The sequence below is a fragment of the Silene latifolia genome, chromosome 2 (genome assembly GCF_048544455.1).
Source record: "Silene latifolia isolate original U9 population chromosome 2, ASM4854445v1, whole genome shotgun sequence".
In the NCBI taxonomy this organism is placed as follows: domain Eukaryota; kingdom Viridiplantae; phylum Streptophyta; class Magnoliopsida; order Caryophyllales; family Caryophyllaceae; genus Silene; species Silene latifolia.
In genome coordinates, this window is record NC_133527.1 from 30,878,746 (window position 1) to 30,892,675 (window position 13,930).

General features: G+C 38.6%; 1 long non-coding RNA gene across 2 annotated transcripts; it reads right to left on the reverse strand.

Annotated features, from left to right (window-relative positions):
* Positions 1-3,991: 3,991 nt before the first annotated feature.
* Positions 3,992-7,195, reverse strand: LOC141642569 (uncharacterized). Of its 2 annotated transcripts, none has more exons than XR_012543339.1 (6): positions 7,000-7,195; positions 6,143-6,198; positions 5,953-6,063; positions 5,506-5,647; positions 4,495-4,660; positions 3,992-4,232 (listed from the first exon to the last, which is right to left on the reverse strand). It is a non-coding gene; the product is annotated as an uncharacterized LOC141642569 (long non-coding RNA). The 2 variants fall into 2 exon arrangements; XR_012543338.1 differs by having other exon boundaries at positions 5,953-6,071.
* Between the last annotated feature and the right edge of the window lie 6,735 nt (positions 7,196-13,930).

Here is a 13,930-nt window from a genome sequence, read left to right on the forward strand (position 1 = left end):
GTATAGCATTAAAAGAAATAGCACGAGTCAAACGAGGCAATATACTATTAAAACAAACAATAATAAAATTATCGTTTACTACCTCAGGTTGGTTGCTTTCAATGACGGAATCATAGATAAAAGTGTTTATTACCTCTTCCGTGCTAGGAGCAATTACCGGCTCAGTTGTTTCTTCATCAACCTCCTCAGTGGAATCCATCCCGTAAATCGCAGCTTCAAGTGTATCCGACTTACTGTGAATAAGGGAGGTTCACCGTAACTATCATCATCGTCAGAATCATCATCCAAAATGAACCCAAGTGACGATTTAAAGCTCCCAATGGCCAATTCAGTCGATCAAGCAGAATAATCACTCGATCGACCACTTTCCTCCCGCATCTCACTCGATCGAGTAACAAAATCACTCGATCGGTAACTATCCTCCTGCATTTCACTCGATCGAGAAGAGATATTGCTCGATCGAGGACTTTCTTCCTGTACAGCGCTGATATCCTCGCATACACTCTGGAAATACGATAGAAAGTCGTCATCCGAAATATAGAAATCATTTTCAGCATTGGGCAACGCGGGTTCTTCATGGGAAAAACCGCTCTTGGTCAAGTACACCTCTTCCGGTTGCCGATTATCCAACCCACGGTGTTAACCGAGCAATTTGCATGCGGCTCGGTGACTTGAGCACCCATATATCTATCATATTCTAGAATTAAGGATTTCAGCTCCGCGATTTCTTTTTTCTGTATATCATGAGGATCCTGTTGCGGTGGCCATTGATGGGGTGAATGTGACGGCACAACTACAGCTGCATTGTGCTCAGCAGCACCACATCCCCAAGATTTCTTCCTTTCCCAACTAGCAGGTCTTTCAGCTTGGGCTTCAAACAGAGCAATTAGTCGGGAGACAGATGTCATCTTGGCAAGAGGGTTCGAAGGTACTCAAGCCTTCCCTTCGATAATCTCCCTCGTGCTTTGTTTAATACACCCGTAGGCCTATCAAAACAAAGACTAACGAAAAAGATAAGACGGCCTCAAGGTACTTAGTCTTCCCTTGAGGCGGAAGGACAAACAAAATAAAACAGATAAAAAGCGTCGCCTCCCAAACAACGGCGCCAAAATTTGATAATGTCGTTTCGTACCAAAAATAAAATACCTAAGTACTACTAACAGAAGTCGGCGGTAAGTAGGGTCGATCTCACACGGGAGGCGGTGTACTATCTATTTGTCTATTTATCCTGTCTAAATGTCACTAATGGGGGTTTTGATTGATTTAACTAACTAAGGACTAAGGCGCGAGGGAAAAGGATTGACAGTAAGAGAAGGGAGTATGCTAAGAGTCGGTCCACCGTGGCAGCTATCAAATCTTATACTATCGGGAATACTGAGGCGATTAAACTATTGATAAGAAGAGCTATGGTCGTCACCTTTCGGTCCTTAAACCGCCCTAGAGCGTAAACAGCTAAACTTTCGCCCTCACTGCAATACCCCATTGTAATTAAGCAAGCCTTCCCTTCCAATCTTTCGATCCAGGTCAGGGTTAACTAGATTTAACGGTCTCCTGCATGCATTCATTCGACCGAATAACAATTAAATTGGCTAATACAATTCCTACCGCAAGTCTAACCTATTCAAGTCAGTTAAAACATCGCTACCACGGCTTCCCTAATCCTAACATACTACGGGGGATTAGCTAGACATGGAATTAATAAGAACAATAAATAAAGAGGGAGAGGGAATAATAAACATTAAATAAAAAGAGAGAAAGGAGAGAAGAAATTACTGATATAAATGATCCGGAAAACAAGGTAGAACAAAGGTAACAGTGTATGTGAAAATGATAAAAGAGGAGAAGCTCCCGGATGAAAAAAGCATTTATAAATCGACGACCTCACTCCTATTTATAAGAAATTAGGAGTTTAATTAAACCTAATGACGGAAAATAACTAAAAAGCCCAGCCCGTCAGCAAAATCCACTCGATCGAGTAACTAAATCACTCGATCGAGCAAAGGCATAAAAGGAACTGGTCGATCGAAAGGAAAAATAGTCGATCGAGTACTTATTCATCCTAAAACCACTCGATCGAGAAGAAGTGGCTCTCGATCGAGCAAATGGGCTCTCGATCGAGCAAATGGGCTCTCGATCGAATAGAAATAGTTCTCGATCGAGCACTTCTCAGCGCGTAATTCCTGCTTCGCGCACTGAACTTCAAACGGCTGCCATTCCTTCGTTACTTTGAAAAATAGGGCGTGGTTGGTGGCGTTGGAAAGCTAAGAGGATAAGCTTTCACCTCCAACTGGAATCACCGTAATAACTGTTGTATAACTCTAGATATGGCTCTTTAAGCAGGAACTAGCAAATTAAAGCACTCTCTTGGCTCGCCTAACTTCCTTACTCCAATGCGCATCTCAAAATAGCTTCATTCTCGCTCCAAATTCACTCTTCCTCCAAATGCATGCTAAAAGGATGGTAAAAGGCTTGATTTCACTACTTTTGGGTTCATTCCTGCAAATAAGACAAAACAAACCAAAGTAGCATATTCGGGGCATTTCGTAGCATAAAACCACGATAAAAGCATAGAAATACGTGCATAAAATAGGCTAATAAGACTATATAAAATGCACGTATCAAATCTCCCCAAACCAAACCTTTACTCGTCCCCGAGTAAACTAAAATGCAACTAAAGGAACGGAAAAAGATAACTCAGAGCTAGCTACAAATGCCCACTTAAGCCAATTTAATGCAAGCAAACTAACACCTATAGCAAATAGTCAAATGCAAACGAGTTGTAAGATGTCTATAATAAAGCTGAACCGTCGACCTTGCAAGACCTTTAAAATCGGACTCTCACGGGTCACTCTTCTCTGATGAAGCAAAGGGTGAACAAATATATATATATATATATATATATATATATATATAAGAGAGAAAGAAAAATAGTCGCTCACCTAGACTACGACCCACATAAACATGCATGCAACTAATATGATAGACAATTCTAGCTACCGTACACACATTCCAACCAAACGAGGTCATGTCACAGCCGAGGGCTTACAAAAATATGGTAAAGTGAGACAATGGGTAAGAAAAGGCAAAACAATATGGGAATGTGGAGGTATAGGTGATCAAGCTAGTACCTAAACAAACCATGTGACAACATCCATTTCTAACTCAATTATGAAATAAGCACAATGCCCTTCATTTGGCATAAAACTCACCAAACCAAACTGCAAACACTCCTCAAAAGATATAAATAAAGCATAGGAGCAGAAACCGTCAACAACCGAACATACTTATCTTTTTTTTTATTTCTTTCGGTTTCTTTTTCTTTTCTTCGAATTTTTTCCTTTTTTTTTTCGTTTTCTTTTTTTCTATTTCTTTTTCACGTCTTTTTTCTCATCAACCTCCTTTTCTTCATAAATTACCAACTCCAAATCAATATGATATGAGCCAAACTTGATACAATAGACAATATACCGCAGAACAATCTAAACTAGCTTGACAAGGCAGGCTAAATTTGGATGTAGCTAAGGGTCAACTGGCAGATTTGGCTAATGTCACTAGTAGAAAAACCCCCTACGGTGGCGGTCATAAATGACCTTTTGTGGCGGTTTTGAAAGGTTTTGGGTCCGTCGTATATCACGGGGTCGTATATACTTATGCGGCGGTTGTACAACCGCCACTATAGCTCGCCTATAGTGGCGGTTATAGACCAAAACCGCCATTATAAACTTAAATAAAACGTCGGTTGTTAGACAAGAACCGCCATTATAACTCACATATAGTGGCGGTTATTGTTTGAAAACCGCCACCATAGGTATATCAATAATATCATTACACCATTACATGTTCTCTATAACGACGGTTATTGTTACAGAACCGCCACTAAAGGTACTTATAACGTCGGTTGTTGGTGCAGAACCGCCACTAAAGGTAATTATAACGTCGGTTGTTTGGTGAAAAACCGCCACCATAGGTAGTTATTTAAAAAAAAAAAATTATTTGCTACCAAAATTTTGGTATCAATATTCTAGAGATTTGACAATCCAAATAGCGAAATGAACATATAATAGATACAAGGGAATGACAACCAAAAAACTTGTGTATAAATAACATCCAAGTGTATAAATAATCACATACACGTCTTAGTTAATAAACTAATCAACATTACATGTTCTCTATACTTTTGATAGTCCACACCTCTTTAACATCTTTCATCTCGTCAATCAACATTGTTGAATCTGCAATAATAAATTTAGCAAACCAATAGTAAGAAAAACAACCTTAGCATTATTAAAATCAACAGATTGGACTAACACAATATTGCTAAACTTAATTATATCTTCTGGTAGGTTGAAAATTGTAAAGGTACCACAGACGGCATCGGGTGGCAGTGAGGGTGTCGAGCAGTGATTGACAAGAAAGAGCAATAAACCAAAAACATTCGTAGCATATGACTTCACCAATTACTAAAAAAGCTAATACACACATTGCAGAACTTACCTTCAGCAAAGAAAATCGGTGTTTTGGTTGTCAACAATTTTAAAGGAAGTTGAAATTGATGGCATATTAGCAAACTCAGCAAGGATTCAACGTCAATACATTCGGTCCTCTATGGCTATGTCCTCCTAAGCTGCTGATCTTGTAGAGCCAATCACTAATATTTTTCCTACATACATTTCAGAGACGAACTCAACCAAGATTCAAAACTAAGAGAGTAATACGATAGAATTCACCACGATAAGAATTCACCAAGTTATCAGAAATTCTCTGATTTGAAACCATGACTAATAAATTATTGGCCAATCATTTGGTTAATTGTCCTACTAAACCAGCTAGGATTACCTACCATTACACTACTATAAAGACTCGTAAAGCTTCGAGCATGAAACCAAAGTTTTTGGTTTGTTACTGGTGAGGGAGATTTGCATCAGTTGGGTCATTCACATATAAACAAGACAATCTACACAAGCACACAAAATTAGGCACTTAACTTTGCATCTTATTGCTCTCCAACCCTCCCCCATAAGATTCAAATGAAGAAATATATACCTAAAAAGAGAGAACATACATAGTAGTATAAATTAGAGTAGAACGAAGCAAAATTAGAGGAGAAACACACTAAAATGATAACAATTCAGCAGGAAATGAATGAAAAATAGGACGATTTACAGAAAAAAAAATAAACGGATACGTGATTGCCATCCTAGGACGAATAAGCGTGATTCTAAAATTGAACAACTTTAAATGCACCAAGTGACGACTAATAGCATGATAAAATCAATTAGACTCGGAAATTAGGGTTTATAATTTTGGGAAAACCAATACAAGGCATTGCAATCGAAATTCAACAACAAATAACAAACAACAATAGAAAACCATTTGGAACACCACAATTAAATCGTGTGAAATCATGGAGAGTAAAACATAACAATTGTGGCTTTGAGACAAATTATTTTACTTGTCCCTTTCTTTAACTAGATCTCTTCAATACCTAAGGCACAATCTACGAACCTGTATTTTGAACCCTATCCGCAAGGAATGCAAGTTGAACATAAGGTACCAGAGTTCCCTCAGTAAGAGTATCCAATGTCCTTAAGGCTTCGTTATCGTCCTCCTTCGTCGTCGACAATGTTCAAAAGGGTATCACTCGTTCCTGTAGAAAACGTAGATCATGTTAAGGTTTAGATATCAAAAAAGCAGATTGTTAGGCCATATAACCTGTCATACAAGTCAAACTTGTTTGTATCAAGCTCGCTTTGCAAGAGTTTATTGTCTAATCTCTAGTAAAAAAAAATATTCAACCAGAACCACCCTCAGTTAAAGTGTAGCTATACACAAATGCTACTTGAAAATTAGACTAGATGATCATTATGGAAGTGTTCCAAAATTACAGAGTGAGGGAGGAAGCTAAGAAACTTTAATAGAAGAATGTCTTCAATTATAAGGATAAATCAATACCTTAGAAATAGCACATTCTGAATATTCCGAGGCTTTGTTGAAGTCTTGAAGAGTCCCTTCTCCATCATAATGTCTTCCAGTGAACTCTATAACAATCAGGATCCTTCTCAACTGCCAATCTAATTTTCTAGTTAGTTCAGCCAGACAGATAAACAAGCAAGAAAAAGACAACTTGGAGTAATGATATGACCTTAGCAAAATAATAGCTTTCTCTGTTTTCCTTGATGATAAGTAAGACACTGAAATCTGTTGAATTTTAAGATAGTACACATCAAACATTAGGTTACATCACATAACAACAGGTTCATGATATACCAGATCATCAAACTACTACACATCTTATAAGTGGGGACAAGATTCAAAATAATTGATATACTTACATCAGGTACATGGCATTGGCCTCTCTACATTTACATTTGCTTGGAAAAGAGAAAAAAGAGACTAAAGTGTATGACTATCTAAAGCCTATGGACACTTACAGACAACGCAAATTATATGAAATGTAAATGTAGAGAGCCCAATGCCAGTACCCAGCACTAGCAGCAACATAATTAATTTCCTTGTGGTGCCTTATGTTAAACTATAGTTGGTCTCAGTGCAGCGAGAAATAAATTCCCATAAGCTAAAACTTGAAGAGTACAATTAACTAAGATCAAATAAGAGTAAAGCCTGATCAATGTTGCAGCAAACTACCAAATATCAATTAACACAATCAAACAAAATCAAGCAACAAAACCCATTTCCAAACCTTATGAAATCAAAGACCCAGTACAGTAATTAAATAACGATGTTAAGTTTTAGATTAGGGATTTTACCTTATTCATTCCCCAACTAATTACATACAAAAACTCAAATTCAACCCCCAATTAATTACATATAAAAAAACAAATCAAAAATTAGGGTTTATACCTCCTCAGATTGTTGATGGTCGCAAAATTAGGGTGTAGGATTCGAAGGAAGGGGCGTGGGTGGTCCGGTGTTTCCGGTGTTAGATTTAATACAAAATTTAAAATTACGATTAAAGATTCATATAGTGTAGTAACTTACATGGGATATTAAACGAGTCTGGTGAAAGAGATGCCCAGTTCACGGAGTCTGGTGTGGGTTGTCGACGGAGGCGTGAGAAGGAAATGGATGGTTGCCGGTATCAGATTTTCTATTGATGATTGAATTGAGGGGATTGAGATTTTGGGGGTGTGGAGATGAAGAGACGATGAATGAATCAATGGGCTGAATTGTGTATTAGGGAAATGTGAAGGGTTTTGCGCGTTATTTGTTTTTGCTATTAAAGTCGGTTGTGAACTTGTGATTAAAAACCGACACAAAAATAAATAATGGCGGTTTTTTAGCACACTTATTATTAACTTTTAGCGTCATTTTTAACGTCGGTTGTTTATATAACCGCCATAATTAACTTATGGTGGCGTTTTCTATTCGGAACCGTCATAAAAAGTTCCAGTTATCACGTCGGTTCTTACATAAACCGCCACAATAGACCTCCTACATACATAAAAATTGTGTTACCGCCAATTTATTGGGCTTTTCGCGTCATTTCTCTTAGAACCGCCACGATAACCGCGTCGTGATAGTGGTTTTTTCTACTAGTGTGTGGAGTTTATGGGTAAAAATGAAAGAAAGGGAAAATGTAAGCACCTCCCTGCATGTGACACCAACCACTAACCCGAATGTATGACGGCAAAAAGCAATTGAATTTCATATACGTGCAAATTAATGATACATGATATGCAAGGAGTAACTACTCACAATCCTACATGAACCGGTCGTAAATGACACCAGTTTATAAGGCTCTAGTTCTTAGAAATTATAAGTAGGTTGCCAAAATTTCAGGTCAAGTCTATTCGTTCAGCTAAATTAAACATTAACTCGTAGACATGCAAAAGACAAAGCTAAAAGATAATAGTTTAATGCAAGGCTTAAGCAAAAAGACAATCGCAGTGCAATATCATCATTGAAATCTACCGTTCCGACTCAACCTATATGCTAAAATAAACGTGATTTTTTTTTTTAATTTTTAACAATTTTTTTTCAATTTTTGTGGAATTTTTGAATTTTTAACAAGAATAAACAACAATGCAAACATAAATTAAGCGTGATAACTGAAATGCAATAAAAACAATATGCAGACACAGATATGGATGCATAACCTCCCCAAACCAAACCGTACAATGCCCCCATTGTACCAAAAACATGGAAAGGAAATGCAAACTGAAAGGAGAAAGAGAGTAAATGCGGAAAACTCACAAGATAGCGCGAATAAAGGGACCTCCCCAAACCGACCATGAACATGGGAGGTTGCTAAAGGTCCGGAAAACCGTCTCAGGAAGCTAATCCAAGTCAACACGTGAAAGGGCATCCAAAATCAGCTCGATCGAAGAGAATTGTGGTCGATCGAGCTGATTTCTCATCTTGCAGGTGGTCGATCGAGTAGATGAAATGCTCGATCGAATGGATTTGGCAGCACAAGTGCTCGATCAAGTACAAAAAGTACTCGATCGAGTGATCCGCAGCGTATTCCTGCATAATGCAATGAAAAAACTTCGACCGAATCGACAAGACAAGCATCTTTCGAGATAGTCTATGGTATAAAACCATTTATTACAACTTAAAGTAAAAAAATGCAAAATAAAATCGCCGGGTTGCCTCCCGGGTAGCGCTAGCTTGATCAGTCCCAGCTCGACCTTCTTTTCTTCGAGGCTCTATAATTAATCACGATCAAAACAGCTCAAAGCGCGCAACAACCTGTCATGCATCTGCGCATGTGCTACACAAAAGCATAAGTAGCACAAAAGTGGATTACAGAAATAGGAAATAAAAATGTTAAACTTTTTAAGCCGAACAAATTTCCTATGAGCGCTCCTAAATTTGTCCACAAAATAAAGGAGCGCGGGAGCAATTGTCAATATATTAGGGTCCCGATTCAGATTAGCAATTTTGATATGACAAATACGGTGAAAGGCAGTTAAGTCATACGTCCACATAGGAGGGGGTATAGCATTAAAAGAAATAGCACGAGTCAAACGAGGCAATATACTATTAAAACAAACAATAATAAAATTATCGTTTACTACCTCAGGTTGGTTGCTTTCAATGACGGAATCATAGATAAAAGAGTTTATTACCTCTTCCGTGCTAGGAGCAATTACCGGCTCAAATTTGTTTCTTCATCAACCTCCTCGTGGAATCCATCCCGTAAATCGCAGACTTCAAGTGTATCCGACTACTTTGTGAATAAGGGAGGTTCACCGTAACTATCATCATCGTCAGAATCGTCATCCAAAATGAACCCAAGTGACGATTTAAAGCTCCCAATGGCCAATTCAGTCGATCAAGCAGAATAATCACTCGATCGACCACTTTCCTCCCGCATCTCACTCGATCGAGTAACAAAATCACTCGATCGGTAACTATCCTCCTGCATTTCACTCGATCGAGAAGAGATATTGCTCGATCGAGGACTTTCTTCTCTGTCGCTGATATCCTCGCATACACGGAAATACGATAGAAAGTCGTCATCGAAATATAGAAATCATTTTCAAGCATTGGGCAACGCGGGTTCTTCATGGGAAAAACCGCTCTTGGTCAAGTACACCTCTTCTGGTTGCCGATTATCCAACCCACCGTTAACCGAGCAATTTCGGATCGCGGCTCGGTGACTTGAGCACCCATATATCTATCATATTCTAGAATTAAGGATTTGACTCCGCGATTTCTTTTTTCTCGTATATCATGAGGATCCTGTTGCGGTGGCCATTGATGGGGTGGATGTGACGGCACAACTACATTTCTGCATTGTGCTCAAAGAAGCACCACATCCCCAAGATTTCTTCCTTTCCCAACTAGCGGGTCTTTCACTTGGGCTTCAAAGGCGAGCAATTAGTCGGGAGACATATGTCATCTTGGCAAGAGGGTTCGAAGGTACTCAAGCCTTCCCTTCGATAATCTCCTCGTGCTCTGTTTAATACACCTGTAGGCCTATCAAAACAGCACTAACGAAAAAGATAAGACGGCCTCAAGGTACTTAGTCTTCCCTTGAGGCGGAAGGACAAACAAAATAAAACAGATAAAAAGCGTCGCCTCCCCGGCAACGGCGCCAAAATTTGATAATGTCGTTTCGTACCAAAAATAAAATACCTAAGTACTACTAACGAAGTCGGTAAGTAGGGTCGATCTCCACAGGGAGGCGGTGTACTATCTATTTGTCTATTTATCTGTCTAAATGTCACTAATGGGGGTTTTGATTGATTTAACTAACTAAGGACTAAGGCGCGAGGGAAAAGGATTGACAGTAAGAGAAGGGAGTATGCTAAGAGTCGGTCCACCGTGGCAGCTATCAAATCTTATACTATCGGGAATACTGAGGCGATTAAACTATTGATAAGAAGAGCTATGGCCGTCACCTTTCGGTCCTTAAACCGCCCTAGAGCGTAAACAGCTTAACTTTCGCCCTCACTGCAATACCCCATTGTAATTAAGCAAGCCTTCCCTTCCAATCTTTCGATCCAGGTCAGGGTTAACTAGATTTAATAGTCTCCTGCATGCATTCATTCGACCGAATAACAATTAAATTGCCTAATACAATTCCTACCGCAAGTCTAACCTATTCAAGTCAGTTAAAACATCGCTACCACGGCTTCCCTAATCCTAACATACTACGGGGGATTAGCTAGACATGGAATTAATAAGAACAATAAATAAAGAGGGAGAGGGAATAATAAACATTAAATAAAAAGAGAGAAAGGAGAGAAGAAATTACTGATATAAATGATCCGGAAAACAAGGTAGAACAAAGGTAACAGTGTATGTGAAAATGATAAAAGAGGAGAAGCTCCCCGGATGAAAAAAAGCATCTATAAACTGACGACCTCACTCCTATTTATAAGAAATTAGGAGTTTAATTAAACCTAATGACGGAAAATAACTAAAAAGCCCAGCCCGTCAGCAAAATCCACTCGATCGAGTAACTAAATCACTCGATCGAGCAAAGGCATAAAAGGAACTGGTCGATCGAAAGGAAAAATAGTCGATCGAGTACTTATTCATCCTAAAACCACTCGATCGAGAAGAAGTGGCTCTCAATCGAGCAAATGGGCTCTCGATCGAGCAAATGGGCTCTCGATCGAATAGAAATAGTTCTCGATCGAGCACTTCTCAGCGCGTAATTCCTGCTTCGCGCACTGAACTTCAAACGGCTGCCATTCCTTCGTTACTTGGACAAATAGGGCGTGGTTGGTGGCGTTGGAAAGCTAAGAGGATAAGCTTTCACCTCCAACTGGAATCACCGTAATAACTGTTGTATAACTCTAGATATGGCTCTTACAAGCAGGAACTAGCAAATTAAAGCACTCTCTTGGCTCGCCTAACTTCCTTACTCCAATGCGCATCTCAAAATAGCTTCATTCTCGCTCCAAATTCACTCTTCCTCCAAATGCATGCTAAAAGGATGGTAAAAGGCTTGATTTCACTACTTTTGGGTTCATTCCTGCAAATAAGACAAAACAAACCAAAGTAGCATATTCGGGGCATTTCGTAGCATAAAACCACGATAAAAGCATAGAAATACGTGCATAAAATAGGCTAATAAGACTATATAAAATGCACGTATCAAATCTCCCCAAACCAAACCTTTACTCGTCCCCGAGTAAACTAAAATGCAACTAAAGGAACGGAAAAAGATAACTCAGAGCTAGCTACAAATGCCCACTTAAGCCAATTTAATGCAAGCAAACTAACACCTATAGCAAATAGTCAAATGCAAACGAGTTGTAAGATGTCTATAATAAAGCTGAACCGTCGACCTTGCAAGACCTTTAAAATCGGACTCTCACGGGTCACTCTTCTCTGATGAAGCAAAGGGTGAACAAATATATATATATATATATATATATATATATATATATATATATATATATATATAAGAGAGAAAGAAAAATAGTCGCTCACCTAGACTACGACCCACATAAACATGCATGCAACTAATATGATAGACAATTCTAGCTACCGTACACACATTCCAACCAAACGAGGTCATGTCACAGCCGAGGGCTTACAAAAATATGGTAAAGTGAGACAATGGGTAAGAAAAGGCAAAACAATATGGGAATGTGGAGGTATAGGTGATCAAGCTAGTACCTAAACAAACCATGTGACAACATCCATTTCTAACTCAATTATGAAATAAGCACAATGCCCTTCATTTGGCATAAAACTCACCAAACCAAACTGCAAACACTCCTCAAAAGATATAAATAAAGCATAGGAGCAGAAACCGTCAACAACCGAACATACTTATCTTTTTTTTTATTTCTTTCGGTTTCTTTTTCTTTTCTTCGAATTTTTTCCTTTTTTTTTTTCGTTTTCTTTTTTTCTATTTCTTTTTCACGTCTTTTTTCTCATCAACCTCCTTTTCTTCATAAATTACCAACTCCAAATCAATATGATATGAGCCAAACTTGATACAATAGACAATATACCGCAGAACAATCTAAACTAGCTTGACAAGGCAGGCTAAATTTGGAATGTAGCTAAGGGTCAACGCGATTTGGCTAATGTGGAGTTTATGGGTAAAAATGAAAGAAAGGGAAAATGTAAGCACCTCCCTGCATGTGACACCAACCACTAACCCGAATGTATGACGGCAAAAAGCAATTGAATTTCATATACGTGCAAATTAATGATACATGATATGCAAGGAGTAACTACTCACAATCCTACATGAACCGGTCGTAAATGACACCAGTTTATAAGGCTCTAGTTCTTAGAAATTATAAGTAGGTTGCCAAAATTTCAGGTCAAGTCTATTCGTTCAGCTAAATTAAACATTAACTCGTAGACATGCAAAAGACAAAGCTAAAAGATAATAGTTTAATGCAAGGCTTAAGCAAAAAGACAATCGTGAGTGCAATATCATCATTGAAATCTACCGTTCGACTCAACCTATATGCTAAAATAAACGTGATTTTTTTTTTTTTTTTTTTAATTTTTAACAATTTTTTTCAATTTTTGTGGAATTTTTGAATTTTTAACAAGAATAAACAACAATGCAAACATAAATTAAGCGTGATAACTGAAATGCAATAAAAACAATATGCGGAACACGAGATATGGATGCATAACCTCCCCAAACCAAACCGTACAATGCCCCCATTGTACCAAAAACATGGAAAGGAAATGCAAACTGAAAGGAGAAAGAGAGTAAATGCGGAAAACTCACAAGATAGCGCGAATAAAGGGACCTCCCCAAACCGACCATGAACATGGGAGGTTGCTAAAGGTCCGGAAAACCGTCTCAGGAAGCTAATCCAAGTCAACACGTGAAAGGGCATCCAAAATCAGCTCGATCGAAGAGAATTGTGGTCGATCGAGCTGATTTCTCATCTTGCAGGTGGTCGATCGAGTAGATGAAATGCTCGATCGAATGGATTTGGCAGCACAAGTGCTCGATCAAGTACAAAAAGTACTCGATCGAGTGATCCGCAGCGTATTCCTGCATAATGCAATGAAAAACAGCCCGCAACTGACAAGACAAGCATACTGAGATAGTCTATGGTATAAAACCATTTATTACAACTTAAAGTAAAAAAATGCAAAATAAAATCGCCGGGTTGCCTCCCGGGTAGCGCTAGCTTCAGTCAGGTCCCAGCTCGACCTTCTTTTCTTCGAGGCTCTATAATTAATCACGATCAAAACAGCTCAAAGCGCGCAACAACCTGTCATGCATCTGCGCATGTGCTACACAAAAGCATAAGTAGCACAAAAGTGGATTACAGAAATAGGAAATAAAAATGTTAAACTTTTTAAGCCGAACAAATTTCCTATGAGCGCTCCTAAATTTGTCCACAAAATAAAGGAGCGCGGGAGCAATTGTCAATATATTAGGGTCCCGATTCAGATTAGCAATTTTGATATGACAAATACGGTGAAAGGCAGTTAAGTCATACGTCCACATAGGAGGGGGTAT